Source organism: Panicum virgatum, chromosome 2N (assembly GCF_016808335.1).
Source record: "Panicum virgatum strain AP13 chromosome 2N, P.virgatum_v5, whole genome shotgun sequence".
NCBI classification, from domain to species: Eukaryota; Viridiplantae; Streptophyta; class Magnoliopsida; order Poales; family Poaceae; genus Panicum; species Panicum virgatum.
Genome location: NC_053146.1, coordinates 27,512,268 through 27,532,077, shown reverse-complemented (window position 1 = coordinate 27,532,077; position 19,810 = coordinate 27,512,268). Strand labels below are relative to the sequence as shown.

At 46.5% G+C, this 19,810-nt stretch overlaps 1 pseudogene; it reads right to left on the bottom strand.

Moving 5' to 3' along the window:
- Positions 1–3,442: 3,442 nt before the first annotated feature.
- On the bottom strand, positions 3,443–5,177 carry LOC120658785 (annotated as a pseudogene).
- Between the last annotated feature and the right edge of the window lie 14,633 nt (positions 5,178–19,810).

Genomic DNA, 19,810 nt, shown 5'->3' with positions numbered 1-19,810 from the left:
GCTTTCCAACGTGCTAGTGAAAATGATGTCGAGGGCGCTGCCACCGTCGACGAGTACTTTGGCCAGGCGGACATGGCTTACCACCGGGCTGACCACGAGGGGGTAGGCACCCGGCCTGGGCAGGTGGACCCAGTAGTCATGGCGGTTGACGGTGATCGGCGTCTCCGACCACCGTAGGGGTTCAATCGGGTGTTTGAACACCAAGTTGACTTCGCGATCATCTAGCTTAAGCTTGCGCCGGCATGATGGCTTGCTGGGGCCGCCGAATATGAAGTTGACGGCCCTGTCTTCTTCCTGGAAGTTCCCTGGGGAATCTTGCCTCTGCTCGTCGTCATCTCACCTAGGCGAGTTGCGCCTCTGTGTGCGCGCCCGGGTGGTTCTGGAACCACTCGGCCTGTCACGGTCGTCGCGGTGGGGTCGCTTGGAGTCGTCGTCCTTGATGACGCCGTTGGAGAGTGCTCGGCACTCCCGGGCAGAATGGTTTGCATCCTTGTGCCAAGGACACTTGTCATCCAGGAGCCGGTCCAGGTCCGCTTGGTTGAGGGTGGAGCGGAACTGAGACCTTTCGACGACGGCGATAGTGTTCTCGAGGCCACGCTTGCAGTCCCGGTTTTTGGACGACTCGGCGCGATCGTGCTTCTTCCCGTGATGAGATGGGCGATCGTTGCGTCATCGTTCCGAGCGATTGTCCTGCTGAGGGGGATGCTCGGAGGAGTCGTTCTTGGTCTTGTGCCGGCGGTGAGCTCGCTCGGCATCTTCCATGTCGGCGTGCTTGTTGACAACCAACATCATGTCACCCACGGTCTTGGGGTTGCTCTCGAACATCTTCCTTCGTAGTTTGATGTTATGGAGGCCTTCATGGAAGTGGTGGATAACATCCCTATCATTAGCCTTCGTAATGGTATTATGGTTAGCAAAGTAGCTCTTGATGTAGTCGCGGAGGGACTCGTCCGGTTGCTATTTGATGCTGGCCAGATCCCATCTGGGTTTGGGACCCGGGCAGGATGCTTGGTAGTACTGGACGAAGGTGCTGCAAAGATCCTGCCAGCTGTTGATGGAGCCGGCAGGGAGCGCTTCGAGCCAGGTGAGGGCGTGGTGACCCATCATGACCGGGAAGTAGGCAGCCATGATGTCGTTGTCGCTATTCGCAGCACGGACAGCAATGGAATAGGTGCGCAGCCACGTCTTGGAGTCCGACTCGCCGTCGTACTTCTCGATCCCAGTAGGCTTGAATGTGGCGAGCCACTGCCCACTGGATGGCCTGAAGCTGACTATAGAAGGCGGAGAAGCCGTCGAGGTCGTTGCCGGGTTCGTAGTCGCGGCGTGGTCGTCGCGGAGGGTTGTCGCCCTGGCAGCCGCGGTTCTGGTGGTCGGCGTCGGGGACACCGTGTTCCTCGTCGTATTGGTGACGTCACTTGCCCTCGGTAGCGTCGCGTTGGCGGTGACGGTTGTTGATGCGCGGACGCAGATCTTGTCGATTGAGCTGGAGGCGGAGATCGTTCTGGTTGACCTCCTCTTCGTCGTCGCCGTGGGGTCGTGTCGAGTGGTGACTCGACTGTGCGCGGTAAGCCAAGTTGTCCTTGCGCAGCTACTGGGCTTGCGTGGCAGCTACGTGCAGGCGAGCGCGAGCCTTGACGATCTCGGGGGTCTCCTGGAGGCCCTCAAGCACCCGGTGTTGCCTCATGTCGGCGCGGTCCTCGTTGCTGCGGAGTCATTGCGCCCTCTCCTCCTCGGTCTCGTTTTCACGAGTGTCGGAGTCATCAGAGACGACGAAGATCCGGCGGTGCTTTGTCGCCGAAGAGCGGTTGGGTGGGAGGGTGAACGAGGCATCTTGGAAGCCAAGTTCCGCTCCCGAAGCCGGGTCAGATCGGATCTGACCAAAGGTAGCCTGGTCGGGTAGTCGCACTCGGATCTGATCCGAGTATGTTGTAGCGGCGTTGCGAAGTCCGAAGGGGACCCGATCCGGGTCGTTGCGGTGTTGGAGTGCGTCCTCGCCAAGTCTGATGCACTCGGTGATGGATCTACTGACTCGATCTATCTGGGAGATAAGATCGTCAGCAGATCTGGCAGGGCGATGGGTTGTCCTGGAAGGAGTAACCGTCACGTAGTCCGCCTCGGGTTCGGGAACTCGAGGTGTGACGGGTCTCGGGGTGGCCAGATCGGATCTGGTTCTGGTAGAAGCGCTGCCGAGTCCGTGGGGGATTCGGTTAGGGTCGTCTTGATGAAGCGCGAGTTCGCCGAGTTGGATTCACTCAGCGATGGATCTACTGACGCAATCTATCTAGAAGATCAGATCGTCAGCAGATTCGGCAAGGTGACGGGTCGTCCTGGCTGGCGTGGTCGCCACGTTGAAGTTCTCGGATTTGGAAATCCGAGAGGTGACGAAGACCTGGGGGTCAGATCGGATCTAACCCCAGCGAAGACGCTGCCTCCGGCGGTGGGAGAGCCAGAAGCGGGGTTCCTGGGAACCGTGACCTCCGAGAAGCTCCCGAAGGTGAAGGAGAAGCCAACTGTCGCCTCCATCTGGGCGGTGACGCTGGCGGAGAAGACTACGCCGGTGTTGGCTGCCATTGAACTCGACGTATGACAACTCTCCATTTCCCCTCATTTAAAAAATAGTAAATTTGTCTAGCTACAAAGCATGACAACTAGCAAACCAACCATGTCACCTGAAAATAATTGAAATAAAATCACTTTAAATTTGCAATATGCAAACTATCCAATAAACATTCTCTCAAATTCAAGTCATCACTTTTATATATCTCAAATGAATCAATAAATCAGAAAATTAGGGACATTATCACTCTTTCTAAAAATCACAATTTTTTCTAACTGTAAAGTATGAAATGAAACATAAAGACCATCAAATAAGAGAGGACAAAATTCCTAACCTTTTGAGTACTTGGATGAGTAAAATCGCCATAAAACTTGAATAAAATGGGCTGCACCTCCCATCTAAAATGTCAGGGAGAAAAAGAAGCCGAGCTCGATCTAATGGTTGGCTCGGGCACTACTAGAAAATAAGCCAAAGGTCTACCCCAAATGTACTAGTATGAAGATGAATCGGTACCTATGCTAGTATAGGTACCGGTTCATCTTCATACTGGTACTTTTGGGGAGCATGAAATTTATGGATGAGCCTTAGGTACCGGTTGAAAACACCAACCGGTATCTAAGACTCTCCATAGGTACCGGTTGGGAACTTTTACATTAGTACCGGATTGTACCACATAAGTCTCGTTTATTTACTCGTAAAAAAATGTACACATCAATGTTTGGACATATGCGTGGCATATTAAATGTAGACAAAAAAAAAATCAGTTTTGACATATTGCCTGTAAATTACGAAACGAATCTTTTGAGCTTAATTAGTCCGTGATTAGATAATAAATTGCTACTGTAAATATGTGCTGATGACGAATTAGTTAGTCTTAATAATGAGTTTTATTATTAATTTTGTGATTAGTCTATATTTAATATTTTAAATGTAAAAAAATACATTTCAAAAACTTTACACAAGGTTACACGAGGAACTAAACAAGGTACGTACGTCTAGGATTAGATACTGCACTCGTCAGAGTCTGGCAGTCTGCTACTCTGTCACGGTTACGGATAGCAGGGGCTGCTTGAAGTTGAAGCCATCATCGGCAGGCCCACTTTCTTCGCAGCCGTCCTTCTTCTGGTCACCCGACGCCTCCTGCAGGGCCAGGGCGGCCGCCGCCATCGTCGCGCGCCGCCTGTCCGCGGGGTATGTCCAGTACAGCACCGAGTACACGAGGCAGCAGATGGTCCCCGGCACGGCGATCTCCGCGAAGACCGCCTTCCCCAGAGCGGCCGCGTTCTCCCGTCGGCCGCGCCGCCCGACGCCGCCCGCGGCTGGTACCCGAAGACGCGCTCCGCTAGGATGCCCACGACGGGCGTCCCGAACGACGCGACCACGTTCTCCAGGAACATGTCCAGCGCGTACGTGGCCGTCCTCGCCTTCTCCGGCACGATCTCTGCCAAGATCGGGCTGCCAGTCGGTAATCGAGTTATTAGCTAGCTAGCTTGCAGATGGGAATAATGCACGGAGCAATGCAAGAAAAATGGTGCTGTCATTGTCTGACCGATCAGTCTCACCTGCTTGTCGAGGCCATAGCCCCGCCCAAGAGAAAGAATCCGCCGGCGTACACGGCGACCGCCAGCGGCCAGCTGGGGCGCGCAAGCAGCAGCAGGAGGGCGGCCAGCGGGACGGTGGACGCGTTGGACGCCTGCGCGAGCGCGACCCGGCCCGTGTCGGGGAACCACCGCGCCGCGACGTCCCCGGCGAACCCCGCGAGCACCGAGCCGAGCCCGTTGGAGAGGCAGTTGAGGCTGGTGATCACGGTGGTCTCCCTGTCCGTGAACCCCACGAGCTCCAGCCACATGGCCATGAACGTTAGTGCCAACCACGGCACCTGCGCGGCTGCACCCTGCGCCACGATGATCCAGAAGGTGGGCACGCTCACCACGGCCCTTGCTTCCCGGGCGAGCTCCGCCACGGTGGGCGCAGCCTTGGCGGCGTTCCGCGTTCCAGGCCTGGAGTCGGCGGCGAGCAGCCACGTCGCGGCGGCGATCGCGACGCTGACGAGCGCGAGGCCGTGGAACGCCAGGCGCCAGCCAGGGACGCCGAAGAAGTCTGTGGGGCCAAGCAGGACGCCCAGCGAGGTCCCCATGGCGCCGCCCAGGCTTTGCACCAGGAACACCCACCCGAACGTGGAGCCGCGCGTGTCGTCGTTGCTGCAGTCGGCGACCAGGGAGTAGACCGCGGGCAGGACGAGCGCCATGCCGATGCCGCTGGAGCCCCTCGCGACCGCCATCTGGAGGACCGTGGTGGAGGCGCCGACGAGCGCGGTGGCCGCGGCGCAGAGGAAGGTCCCCGCGGCGACGACGCGGGCGCGGTGGAAGCGCGCCGCGGCCCACATCGCGAGCGGGTAGCACAGCGCCTGCACGAGCGCGCGGCACAGCGCGATGGAGCCCAGCGAGGCGGGCGACGCTCCCAGCGCGGCGCCCACATCCCTGAACATCGCCGGCAGCAGGTTCTCATCGGAGCTCTCCAGCAGCGCCGCCGCGGTTACGAGCGACAGCGTCCACTGCCGCTGCCGCCCCCACGCCGACCTAGTCCCCCCCATTATTCCTTGGCTCCCAAACTCGAGGACCTGCGGCTGCCCCGGCCCGGCCCCAATCACGCGTGCGAACACAGAATAAACTGGACTGGCAGATGGTTCTTATCAAATCACGTTGCACGAATGAAAGGTGTGCCATCTGCCTCGGTTCTCATGGGTGGTTGCCTGGCCGGCAAGTTGCATCGTCACGATCTGAGAGAACTGACAGGGGATGGACGGAAACACGCTACATTTTTAGTTGATGAAGCAACATGCATGGTAGTATAAGCTCTGTGTCTTTCATTATAGTTTCGTTATCGATTGGTCCAATTGCGAAGAATGGTGACCTGTTTGCACATGATCTCCATGTGCAGGCATCTTCTTCTCCGAGAAGCCACCCCCCCCCCCCCCCCACCCCAAGTTTTCTGCTTGGCCTTGGCTAGTTGGCCCTCTCGCTGTTGTACTTGTACACCCCGTTGACTCCATTAACCTACTATACACGTCAGATAATACCATGTTTCCATCTCCATGTTGTGCTTCACTCGATGGTGGTTGTCAGCAGGTTGTGCTCCATGCATGTTACCCACTGTACGAAAATTCCCTTACATCCCTAATCATGATTATTCATGGCAATTTGCACATGCTACAATGCAGGTACATGTGTGAGATCGATATATCATATTTTTTGTTAAACAAACTTTTATGATATTCGTTGATACTACTTCTGACACTAGGTAGTGAGACAAAAGTGTACAATGCGATCGATCTAAACCATTCAGTGGGGGTGGGTTGGATGCCTCATTTTTTCCAACCGGGGGCCTCGCCGGAATTTCATTACTCAGAGCAACGAAATTACAGAGTTCAAACTAAAGGTAGCAGTCTTAATGCAAAGTAATCTTAATGCAAAGTAAAAGCAAAAACCGTAAAACAGATCCCTAATTCGAAACAAGCCACAGATGAATCCACCATTGGTAGGAAAGTCTCAACAACGCGACAAACAACAGGAAGCTAAGAAACCAACACAGCTAACAAAGGTGAGCCACGCTTAGCACCCTCTCAACGTAGAAGAACCACTCGAGAATCCTCCGCTTGCGCTTCTTGTGGATGGAACGACAGAGCCACCCAGAGGCGGAGCTTAAACACTAAACGAGGGGGGTCAACCTATGTAATTTAGCACTAAATATTTATGAACAGTAGCAAATTACTATTTATTTAGTGGAGATTGCGTTGAGCGGGGGGGGGGGGGGGCATGGTCCCCTTTGGTCTCCACTAAGCTCCGCCAGTGGAGCCACCTCCTTGAGTACCATTGCACCATCTTCCAGCTTCTTCCTGTCACCCTCCGGCTGAAGTTCTGCCCAATAAGAAATGAAAGCTGAGGCTAAACAAACTCTCTGCAGGAGATCTGATTTTCTTTTTTTTTTCAAAATGAACATCATTTCTAGTTCTCCATAGGGCCCAGCAAATTGTTGTGAGCCATACATAAAGAAACTTCCCTCCCAAAGGGAGAAACTATTTCACCCAAATCCAAAATTGTTTGAAAGAATTAGGCCTACAATTCGTGCCCACTACATAAGCAACCAAGCTCCACACATATTTAGCTGTGGAGAAATCAAAGAAAAGGTGATTAATTGACTCGTCCTCAAGGCAGATTTTGCATCATTTACCCCCCTACCACACTCGCCGAGACAAAATGTCTCTGGTTAGTATCAACTCGTTCTCAATTAGCCACATGAAGATCTTTGTCTTGAGAGGAATCTTTGCCTTCCAAAGCTTTGCATGAGGATTCCTTGGAATCGAAGTGCATAAGTTTGAGTTTTTAACAGTGAAAATGCCCCTGGCGTCCCAATACCACTTAGGTGTGTCCTTTTCATGGGACAGGGCTAGAGAAGAAATCATTCCCCTCAAACGCCTAACTGTTCCTGCTGTGGCACATCCATCCATCTACTAAAGGACAATCTCCACCCTTTGTGTGCTATCTCTTCAACAATAATACAAGTATTATTGCCAATTCTGAATAACTCTGGAATTTTTCCTTCAGCGAGATGGTGCCACACCAAGCATCTTCCCGGAAATCAGTGGCTTTTCCATTCCCCATTACCATGCACCTGCCTTGCCAATAAAGATCTTTTACTTTGAGCAGATCATTCCAAATAGGGGAATTAGTGGGCTGAGGTGAAGTGCTACAACGGTATCTTCGTACGCTTGCGGATTATTCTGTGAACGTTAAGAAATACCAACACCAGCGGATTCCACCAGGAGAGAAGTAGAGGTGGGAGGCCAAGGCCAGCCCGCGGACAACGACACCCAGGTGAATTCATCATGATCCGCTGCTGCTATCAACCATCTACGATATTAGCGGATCGGCCACCAGACTGTTGAGGGCACAGCCCTCGGCAGAGGGCGCGCTAGGAGGCCGTCACAGGGGTGCGCTGGAGACGAGCTGTGGGGAACGACCGGCAGCGCGTGAAGAACAGAGGCGCGAGGGGCGGTGGAAAAGTTAGGGTTTGTGGCCGAGGATCTAGACCTAAACTCGTGATACCATGTAGAATAATAAAATTGGTGTATGGATGGATTGTATTGCATTGAGGCCTAGGCTGGTATATATTGAGGTACATGACTTGGAGGGCAAGCCTCTCCTATGGTATGGTAGAGTCCGGATACAATCCTAACCTATCTATTATAGAGATATCCCAAATATACTCTAATAGAAGGTCCCTTTCTCAACACAGCAGCAAATGAAAGCTCGACAGGTGTTGCAGAAACAAAGACAAACGAAGGTTGCCGAACAATGAACGCGTGAAAATGACCCCACCTCCACACACACTCCTCTTATATAGGGGGTAAAAGCCAAAGTAACGGCTGGCGGTTAAAACGAGAAGAAGCCCAAGCGACAACCAATCAACCAAAGCCACATAAGGAAACAAAACATGTAAGCTTCACTATACGTGCCAAACTCCGACATTCGGGGTGATGTTTTTTTGAGGTTGACAGCAATCATTTTCTAAGGGTTTGGCCCATCAGAGTCGGCCGTAACACCCCAGGCCACTAGTTCCCTGAGATGCCACTAAACTTTCCAACCAGACTGAATCTAGCAAGAGAATTCAGCAGCAACAACTTAAAACTAATGCAACGTGTAAGCAGACAAAAGATAATTACAAACAACATGTAAATCATAACATGATAACATAAGACATCCCACTGGAGAGCGGCAATACAAAAACATTTAAGCTTAAACAACTCCAATAAACTTTGACAAAAGATAAAAAGACTCTATAGAAGTAGACAATTCTTTCTTACAACACAAAAAGGGTCAAGTGGAAACATGATGAGTGAAAAGTGCTGCTACTTCCCATCCCCGCACGAAAAGCTTGAAAACCTAGAAAGAGTAAAGCAAGGGTGAGATTTTGAAATCTTAGCAACCAATTTATTTTTAAAAGTTATTGAGATCACAAGTAGGTTTAGCATCAACAAAAATATTTAAGTACTCCAACCTTCAAAACAATAATAACATAATGTTTTGATAACTTCCATGAATGCAAAACAACAGAAATGCCATGAATTTTTTCACATCGCACTCCTCCTCCGGCGACGCATGATGTGTACCAGTATTATCGCAACCATAGGATCGTGACCTGCTTCAAATGTATATAAATGCAAATGCACATGATATGATGCATTGATAAATATATATTATCAACTCTTTACTTCATCATCATTTCCATGTGAGAAGAAACAACATAAGACAATTATTTAACAAGATTAAATATAAATAAATCCACCATGTTCAGATCAGTCATATCTTTGAATTTAAAGTGGAGGTGAAGAAAATAACAAGACAAGAACAGTACCAAACCACCACTATAATTACTTGAAGGGAAACTTCCACTATTCACAAACAGATTGCCCTCAGCTTGATTATAAGAATAATATCGTTCGGTTTCCTTGGATACCCCACAAAGAAACACTTGTCAGATTTTGGAGTGAGTTTATCTGACATCAAACATTTGACATAAGCCTCACATCCCCAAACTTTGAGGAAAGACAATCCGGGATGTTTCCCAATTCACATCTCATATGGTTTCTTTTCGCAAACTTTGTTGGAACCCGGTTTAGTGTGAACGCAGCAGTTTCTAGAGCATAACCCTAAAAGGATAATGGAAGATCAACCTAGCTCATCATCGACCTAACCATGTCCAACAAGGTTCGGTTCCATCGTTCAGACACCCCATTCATTGAGGTGTTCTAGGTGGAATCAGTTGTGGAACAATTCTGCACTGCTTTAAATGATTACCAAATTCATGGCTCAAATATTCACCTCCACGATCAGATCGCAAAAATTTATTTTTCTTGCCTAATTGATTCTGTACTTCATTCTGAAATTCTTTTTTGTACATCATTATGAAATTCTTTGAAATTTTCAAACGATTCAGACTTGTTTCTCATTAAGTAGATATCTCTATATCTACTAAGGTCATCGGTAAAAGTAATGAAGTACTGAAAACCACCTCTGGCTGTTTAGCTCATTGGTCCACATACATCAGTATGTACAAGTCCAAACAAGTCACTCGCCCTCTCACTTTGACCACTGAAAGGTGCATTAGTCATCTTCCCAAGTAAACAAGACTCACACCTATCAAATGATTCAAAATCAAATGAGCTCAACAAACCATCTTTATGGAGTTGTTCTATGCGCTTCTCATTTATATGACCTAAGCAACAATGTCAAATAAATGTGGTATTCAAATCTTTCGGTCAAAGCCTCTTAGTATTAATGTTATAGACAAATTTATCCTTAAGATCAAGAACGTCCAATCCATTCACCAGTGGGCAATGAGCATAGAAAATATTATTGTAATAAATCGAACAACGTTTGTTCACTATTACAAACTTATAACCATCAACTTCTTCCAAACATGAAGATGAAATAATGTTTTTGCTCAAAGCAGGAATGCAATAACAATTATTCAATTCCAAAACTAATCTCGAGGATAATGAGAAGTGACAAGTGTCATCTGCCAAGACAGTAACCTTTGCGCCATTGCCGACATGAACATCCAACTCGCCTTTTGCAAACTGTCTAGCATCACTCAGACCCTGCAACGATTTGCAAGTGTGAATCATCGATCGTTATCAAATACCCAATCATTACTATAGAAGATAAAGTAATATTAATTTCTATAGCATTTATACCTGAAGTGAAAGTCTCACTTCCCTTCTTCTCCTCCTCCTCCTCCTCCTCCTCCTCCTCCTTCTTCTTCTTCTTCTTCTTCTTCTTCTTCTTCTCCTCCTCCTCCTCCTCCTTCTTCTTCTGCTTCTTCGTCTTCTTCTTCTTCTTCTTCTTCTTCAAATCCTCCAAATACTTCTTGCTGTTTCTAGACCAATGTCCCTTTGCAGTGGAAACATTCATCATTGGGAGAAGGGCCAGATTTGGCCTTAGGCTTAGAGCTCTGGGCTCAGAGGAAACCTTTTCCTTGGTCTTTGGGAGACGTCCAACGCTTCCTCTTTTTATTCTCTTTTTGCACCACCAACACATGATTAGCACTTTTCTTAATGCTTTCCTCAGCTATTTTAAGCATGCCATGCAATTGAAACAATGATTTCTCCATACCATTCATTTGAAAATTCATGATGAAAGGCTCGCAGCTCAGCGGGAGCGACTAGAGAATGACGTCAATAGTAAGATCATCATGGAGTTCAGAACCATGTCTGTCCAAAGTCTTAATATAACCAATCATTTTGATCACATGAGAACTAACCAGGCAATCTTCTGCTAGCTTGCATGAGAACAAGGATTTTGAGATGTTGTACCTCTCAACCCTAGCTTGGTTCTCAAACATTCCATGCAACCCTGCAATCTTGTTGTAAGCATCTGTATGCTCATACTGCTTCTGCAGATCAGGGGACATGGTGGCAAGCATAAGACAGTTCACGTTGATGGCATCATTGCAGTGCTTCTTATAAGCAGCGCGAGCAGAATCAGTGGCATCATCAGGGAGGTCATCAGGGTATGGCTGCTCAAGAACATACTCCTTTTTCTCTTGCCTGAGAACAATTCTCAGGTTGTGGTACCAAGCAATAAAGTTTGTCCCATTCAACTTTTCTTTGTCATTAACAGATCACAAACTAAAAGCGGAATTGTTACTAGCAGACATGATCTACAAAAAGAAAGCAAGGTTTCAACACTAGGCTTATGTAGAATCTTCTATTAACAAATTTAATAGAAGATGCTCCACTATATCGGTATCATCTTCCCTCTAACGAAACATAGGGGAGGGGTACAAGATCCATATTCACTAAAGTTCTAGTGAGCTTTGGCATCACTACTAGAAAAATAGTGATATAGGTAAGCAACACCTTGCTAATCACATCAACATGTGACTCTTGTTTGTTGGGTGGCATTCAATGCCCCGGTTCCCAACTCCATGCTCTAAAGCCCAAAACTATTTTGATGGCTTTGCTCAGTAAACCAATACTATGCATGTGAATGTCCAACATTCATCCTATTTCCAATGATAGTTGATGGAACTTTACTTTGGTAAACCTACCATGCAACGATCAATGCTTTAATAGGTGTAACTATTTTGAATTCTTTTTTAGTATATGAAGCAAAAAGAAAGAAAAAATGGATAAGGATTGTATTCTTTAATTATTTCTCTATTTTTTATTACTTAATTTACAAATTTAAAAAAAATTATTCTATTGGATTCCTTGGAGAATTTGAAGAATTACTTTGGATAGGGCATTGATAGATCTCAACTATTCTGAGGGAAGCTACTCTATCATGAACTTACATCCACCACAGGTATAACACGAAAGAGTAGTATGACAAGAAATTAAACATCACATGCATATAATCAAATTATATTTGTGAATAGTATATGGCCTTTGGAATGATAGTGGTCTCCATCGCCATGGTTCCACCATGATCTCCATCGCCATGCCTCCTGTCTTGTGGTTATCAGGGTCGCCACCATGCTTGAGGCCTCCATGAACGGTTACTAGGATAATACATCTAAGAGTTAGTAAATGAATTACATGAGGAAACAAGCATCACAAGATGACACACAGGTTGTTATACATAAGGTGATAACCTCAACCTGGTTGTTTAATCTACGACACGCAAGCCGTACAATTATTACAAACAGATCCTCTCATGATATTGAGGCCATACCATTCACATCATACCCTGCAAAAACAAATTAGGCGTAGAACATATTCTACCGAAAGAGTGTGAAGAGGCCGCTATCAACAGATTGCAAGGGCAGCGCCTTGAAAACCTCACAGAATTACATAGATCGCATCTAATCTTTATGAAAATCTCATCGGACTGATCCAATCAATCCAAATCTGAGTCATTCCAAATTCCTATTTTCACTAGACCAGTCTCATCGATCTCGTGATGGTGTACTCGAGAGACCGTAACACATGACCTCAATCTCTTGGCTCAATCTACTGACTGTGCGCTTAGCTCCGATGGTGATTCCAGCCGGTAGGAGCAAGTCGCGTGCACATCAAAGAAGGAGCACGAACTAATCTTTTTGGTCACATGATACAATCAACTCACACCTATCCAACCCCTTATGACCACTTGATTGAGTCAAACTATGCAAAGTAATAGATCCAATCTACTACAACAACATATCATATAATCCAGACCAAGAACTAGCAAGACGGCTCTGGTACCACTGAAGGGAAACGGGTAGGCTACGCTAGCTGTAACGATTACCAACTACCGCGTTTGTTGGCGGTCGATATCGATGATATTTGCCGCCAACGCTCCGCCTAATTTCATGAAAGATAGATCATAACCATGCCATTATCATTATTAATAATGAGTTCCACAAGTTTTGATGTTTATTTGACTTCAGGAACAACATATTCAAAGTTGACCCAAAACGGACATTGTTTGGACCGGAAGGCCTGAATCCGGCCGACTGGCATACTTTCTGTGGAATCTTGGCATGAGATTTTACCAAAGTCATCCAGAGGGAGAATTCAAGCCATTCCAATGGGTAGGACCTCAAAATATACAAGTTGGACCCGGAAAGCTTGAACCCATATCCAAAGTGAAGGCATCCTGGGCCATGATCAAACACAAGAAGTCCACCCCATCAAGGAGTGATCTATGGCCAGAGAGGATCGTGTCGGTGCAACGGAGGATCGAAAGGCCTCCAGAGGCAGGCCGGCAGTGGTAGGCGGCAAGTAGTGACAGCCTTGTCCGTCTTTTGTAGTCCACCACGTTCAGGTGCTTTCATAGCAGTAGTTGCCGAAGGACGTTGGACTCCCTTCTCATCCCTTTTTGAGTCCTTCTCTTAGGCCCCCGAAGTAGATCAAGTCATTAGTCTATCAAGTTAGCTTATTAATTAAGATTCTATCTGAAGATAAGCCCTCTACCCTTGTACCTTAGCTCCTTGGCGGGTCCGGCTGAATCGCTCCAGACCACTAGTCGAAGCTTATCGTTCCTTAGATTCGATATCCCAGGTATACTCCCTGGTGAAAGCTACAATCGGTCTCTGTGTGCTTACGGAGTAATTCGTTAGACTAAGGAGTGACAACAGCGTTCTCCAAAGAAACTTGCGAGTAGGAGGTCATAGATCGTTACCACTAGATGCGCAGTGCAGCGGAAGATACGTTGGAGTAGACTCGATCCAACGTAGTCATGCGTCGAGGTAGAGGAAGTAGTCGATCATGTCACGAACATATCGTCTCCTTCTTGCTGATCAGGACCACGATGTAGCAGCGCCCCCACGGAGTCCACACATACGGAAGAGGGAACGTCGTGCGCCGATGTCCTAGCACCGCGCGCAAGGCTAGAAGAGAGCAGCGGCCAGCAGGAGGGAGGGCGGCTAGGGTTTGGGGCGTGGCTTAATGGTGGCCCCCCTAGCCCCCTCCCACCTATATATAGAGTCTGCTAATGGGCCTCAACCATGTAGGCCCATTAGTAACCCTAATCTCTCATGGATCCATATCCTTATGGGCCTTTTTATCCGCATTGGTATGATTGCCTCTTGGGCATATCATCAACATTACTTGCCTCCGATCAAAGGTGACAACCACTTCAAGTGCGATCCAAAGCACTACCACATGTTTTGATAATAATACCTCAATTCACCAACTCAAAGAAACATACTAGGCTTGAAACCCTCAAACCAAAAGGAAAGGATAAAACATGTTAACTCACATTCGTTAGAAAAAAGCAGCAAGGATTCTTTCTTTTGTATCTTTTAACATAATAACAGAAACCAGAGCAAAGGAATACAATTTATAGATGTACAAAAAGAGGCCTAAAACTTCACTTCAAAACTCATATGTAAATTATAACATTAAGGTAGCCTAAACCTTAATTGAAGATCATTGACATTTTTTTGATAGCGAAACAGGAAGTGCCAACAAATAATTTCAAATCTACAGTTCTACGGATGGTAAAAATATGAAACATGTACCTCAGGAAAGCTTGTAACATATATTAAAGTACTATTTTAATTTGGGTAACCATCCTCAGCAGAAAGGATGTCTAATACCCGGAAGAACTGAATACTGTCAGGACAACAATGCCTTTACCAGCAACCATTTGTGATTTTTCATATCTCCAAACTACTGCTCCAAAAATTATCAACTACCGCTCTGGAGAAATATGAAGGACTTATCTACAACTTTCCCAACTACCACCAAGTGAAAATAGGCCATCAAGGTGGACTAAATCTGAATAGATCTAAAAATGTTCTAAACCTTGACAGAAAACAGCAGCCATAAGGAAAAGATCTTAACTCCTGGATTACTCGGCCTAAAATTGCAATTATTTATCCCAAAGAAAGATTATGATGTCCCCTGAATAAGAGTGAATTTTCCATGAATTTAACTGGCCTAGAAACAATGGGAAAACTCGGTACAAAGATAACTGTACACTCTGAAAAATTTGTGGGCGTCCAAAAAATGATGAATTCACAATTTCTCATGAGACCTTGCCTCTAATCGACATCTATCACTTGCTAACATGATCAAAATATGTAGAACACATGTGTTGCATAGGAGTAAGGCCTCGGGAATGGTTTTGACTGGAACAACAGCAAGGAACAACAGTAAACACGAGGATCTAGCACCTCTTCTTACTCCTCTCCACCGTCTCGTTCTGTTTTGCTAGTTCTCTTTGCTGCGCCTTTTCGATCCCTCTTCATGATTCCATTACAGCAGCAACAACCAGATCAGAGGGAGAAGAATGAACAGATGAATAAAAGCAGATGGTGGGAGGGTGATATTTTGACCTATAGTGAGACCTTTGAGGACCATCTGATCCATCTGAAAATGGTGCTTGAGCTTTTGGCCAAAGATAAGAGGTAGGTGAAACTATCTAAATGCTCTTTTGCCCAGCAGAAGCTTGCTTATTTGGGTCATAATCAGTAGTCAAGGCGTCTCTACTGATCCATCTAAAGTGAATGCTATTGTTGATTGGCCAGTTCCCACTTGTGTCAAGGAGCTGCGAAGTTTCTTGGGTTTAGCCGGCTATTACATAAAATTTGTCAAGCATTTTTCTATCACTGCAAAGCCTTTGACTACCTTGCTTCAGAAACATGCTCTGTTTGTCTGGACACAGGAACATGATGAAGCTTTCTAAGTGTTGAAGCAAAGCTTTGGTCTCTCCAGTTCTTGTCATGCCTAATTTTTCCAAGACCTTCTGTATTGAAATTGATGCTTCTAATAGTGGAGTAGGTGCTGTGTTAAATCAGGATGGGCATCCATTGGCCTTCATTAGTAAGCCACTTGGCCTAAGGACAAGAGGGTTATCCACTTATGAGAAGGAATATATGGCCATTTTTATTGCTATGGACCAGTGGAGGTCTTATGTTCAACAAGCAGAATTTATCATCTTTACTGATCAAAAGAGTTTGGTGTATTTGAATGAACAATGGATGAACACAGCTTGGCAGCAAAAAGTTTTCACAACTTATTGGTCTGCAGTACAAGATTGTATTTGCATATCCGACAATAGTGCTGCTGATGCACATGCACTATCTATCCAGGAGAACTCATGTATATACTTGGTGAGTTAATGGCTATTTCTGCTTGTACTCCACTTTGGTGCATGAGGTCGTGCAGAGTTATTACATGCTTGTATTCTGCGATTTAAGGACAAGATTTGGGTGGGCTCTAATCCAGTTCTACATAGAAAGCTCATTACTGCCTTTCACAGTTCCCCTTTGGGAGGCCATTCTGGCATACCTATTACATTACGCGGCCCGAAACAATATTTTGCTTGGAAAGCTACGAATGCAGCTGTTCATGCCTCTGCGAATGCTTGATCTATTTGTCTCCGGGCCAAACCAGATCGAATAGATGAGGTCAGCATATCACGCTCAGACGGATGGGCAGACTGATCGAGTCAACCAGTGCATGGAAACCTTTTCATGGTGTTTTGTGCATGCCTGTCCCAGGCAATGGTATTCTTGGCTGCATTTGGCCGAATTTTGGTATAACACATGCAGTCACTCAGCTCTGGGATGCTCTCCATTTGAAGTTCTTTATGGCCATGCTCCACGCCTATTTGGTTTGTCTTTTGCTGATGCTATCCTATGTCTGACATTGCTGAGTTGCTATCTGAGCGTACTCTGATGCAAGTTTTGATCAAGCAACACCTTCATCGTGCCCAACAACGCATGAAGCGGAATGCTGATAAGCATAGGTCTGAACGCAGCTTCCAGATTGGGGACATGGTCTACTTCAAACACCAACCCTATGTTCAGTCTTCTGTCGCTACCCGTGCTCATCAGAAGATTGCGTTTAAGTTCTTTGGGCCTTTGAAAATCATTGTAAGATTAGGTCTGTCACTTACAAGCTCCATCTCCCACCATCCTCAGCCATTCACCCTATCACTACCGGAAACGGGCTATTTGTCATGTGCCCGATAGTTTGCCATGTGCTTTCTATCAAACACACGACAAAGAACCTATTCTATATGCACACACGGTAAAGATAAAACACACGGTAAAACATGGCTTTGTCGTGTGCTTTCTTCGGCACACGGCAAAGCCATGCTTTGCCATGTGTTTTATTTTAGCACACGACAAAGTAATAAATTTGCCGTGTGTTTTTTTACCCATGGCAAAGTAATAAATTTTTTATTTTCTCATCTCGAACTTTCATTTAGATATTTGATGTGTGCCTTGAGCTGGCACACGGCAAATGACTAGGCTTTGCCGTGTGCCCTAGATATGGCACACGGCAAAGTGAGATTTAAATTTTGTAAACCACCATGGATAGGGTCGGCCAAAATGAAAGTTGTAGATCTCGAAAAGTTTTGAAACTTTATAGTTGACAACTTATTTATTTGAATTCGTTTAGGATCTCAAACAAATAATTTATACTCGGTTTTATAATATGTGGGGAAAGAAAATTGAGTATAAACACAAGTGAATGTGTAGTGTAGTGGTAGAGGAGGTTACACGCGAGAAAGAGGTTGCGGGTTCGAATCCCGCCGGTGCATAGCGCGCGAAAAATGCAGCGTCTTGCGACTTGGGCGGAGCGTTTGCCGAATCAAAATAAATATTTTGCTGTTTTCAAAATCAGTTTTTTTGTTTTTCTGAAAAAAATATTTGCCGAGTGTTTTTTGACACAGGGCAAAATCTTTGCCGTGTGCCCGAGAAACAACATACCCCACTTTGTTGATGTTTGTATGCCATGGGCGCTTTGTCGTGTGTTACACACCACAAAAATTTTGCTATGTGGATTTCACCTTTTGCCATGTGCCTTTGGGACATGGCAAACTATGCGATTTCCGTAGTGTATGTTTCACATCTCGCAATTGAACCAAGCTGCCCCGGAGGGCCACTAAGTTTTTGCTCAAATGCTCGACTTATCTGACACTTCAGGTTCCTGGACGGGTTTTACAACGCCGTTTGGGGACTAAGGGATCTTCTCCCATCTTTGAAGTCCGGGTCCAATGGTCTGAAATGCCACCTGCTCTTGCTATTTGGGATAATTTGGATGATTTGAAGCGTCGATTCCCATGGGTGCCTTCTTTGGGACTAGCAGGCTCGAGGGGGCAGTGTTAGAAGCAACACTAGGCCGGATCAAGATGTTGTCGCCAAAAAAAGTCGCGGTCGTTGGGCCTCGCACGGGAGTCCATGAGTGTTGGCCCAACAACCGAGTGATGGGAGATGAGTGGGCCTCAGTGGCGGAGGGTCCGCTAGGGTATGGCCAGAAAATCTATCCATCTTCCGCAAGATTTTTTCCAACTTACCTTCTAGTGTTTAAGATTCGTGCAAATAATAACAGTTCTTGGATCTATCTCAAACCCTATCCTCTTCTCTCTCCCAACCTTCTCTCCCCACCGCCCGCATCGACGCCGCCCCGTGCGGTGCCCCGCGCCCGCACCCCGCTCCGCTGCCGCCCACACCCGCCACGCCTCCACGCGCAGGAAGCGCCGCCGCCGCCGCCGCCCGCACCCGCTCCGCGTGCGCTACTTCCTGCGCCGCCGCCGCCTCCCGCGCGCTGCGCCGCAGCCGCCGCTGCTTCCTGCGCCGCCGCCGCCTCCCGCGCGCCGCTCGCGCCGCCGCCGCCGTTGCCGCTGATGAAGAAGCTCCATGATGTTCGCCGTTCAATATTCCAAATTCAACATTTCAACATTTTGTGCTTCTAGCTTCAACATTTTATCTGTACAATTTCAACATTTTGATGGTCAAATGTTGAACTAGTTTAATAACATGTTGAATTAATTCAATCAAAATGTTGAACATATTTATAGTAGATAATTAGGTCTAAATGAGTTTTAAAGATGAATGTTTTATCTATCTTTCAGAAGATACATAGGAGCACCAGGTATGGCAACAGCCATACCTCAGCTTTTGCTAGAGGTACACACAACTTTAGATTTATTTAGGGAAGATTTTACCTATTTAGACATTGGAACAAGTGGTAGACTGAACTTTTGCTTCCAGCTGCGCCATACCTCAATTTTATTCCATCCTCCGCCACTGGTGGGCCTGATGGCTTGTAACAAGTGGTGTGAGCAAGTGCCGTGATCGAGTGCTCTGCGTTGCGAATAAGTAGAGAAAGGGAGAGGAGAGAAAAATGGAGGTACGAACAGAACACTGATCAATCAATCAAGCTGCCCTCGTCGTGTTAGCCCCAAATTCCCCTTGCTTCCTTTCCTTGATTCGATCTGCTAGCTATCCCCATTCTTCTTCTCCACCTTGCTAACAGAATCTTCGTAATCAATCTCAGTTCAGTAATCTATACTTATTACTAAAGCGAGTAAGATTTCCACCTAAATTTTTATTTTGGTCCGTCTTGTATCATTGACATGTGAGGTCTTAGTCCATCTCTTATATAAGTTGGACTAGTCTTTCGTCTATCTGAATCCTAATTGCAATCTGGACAATCAATCAGAATCATAATCGCAACCCGGATAAATCAATCGGAATCCCAATCGGATCCCAGACAATCAAGGTCTGTGCACACGAAGAACGAGCACAAAGTTGATGATATTATTTTGTTGGTAATATTATATAAATTTATTATATTATCCGTAGCAATGAACATGCACTATGCTAGTTACTAATAAAGCACACTCTCTAGTTGTCCTTTATTTTTTTGGATACTCTGACATGAGGATGTGCACGATACCCCTAATAACCTATTGTTTGTTATTAGTTTTATTACCATCGAAAGGATGCCAAGATGTTTGACTCTGC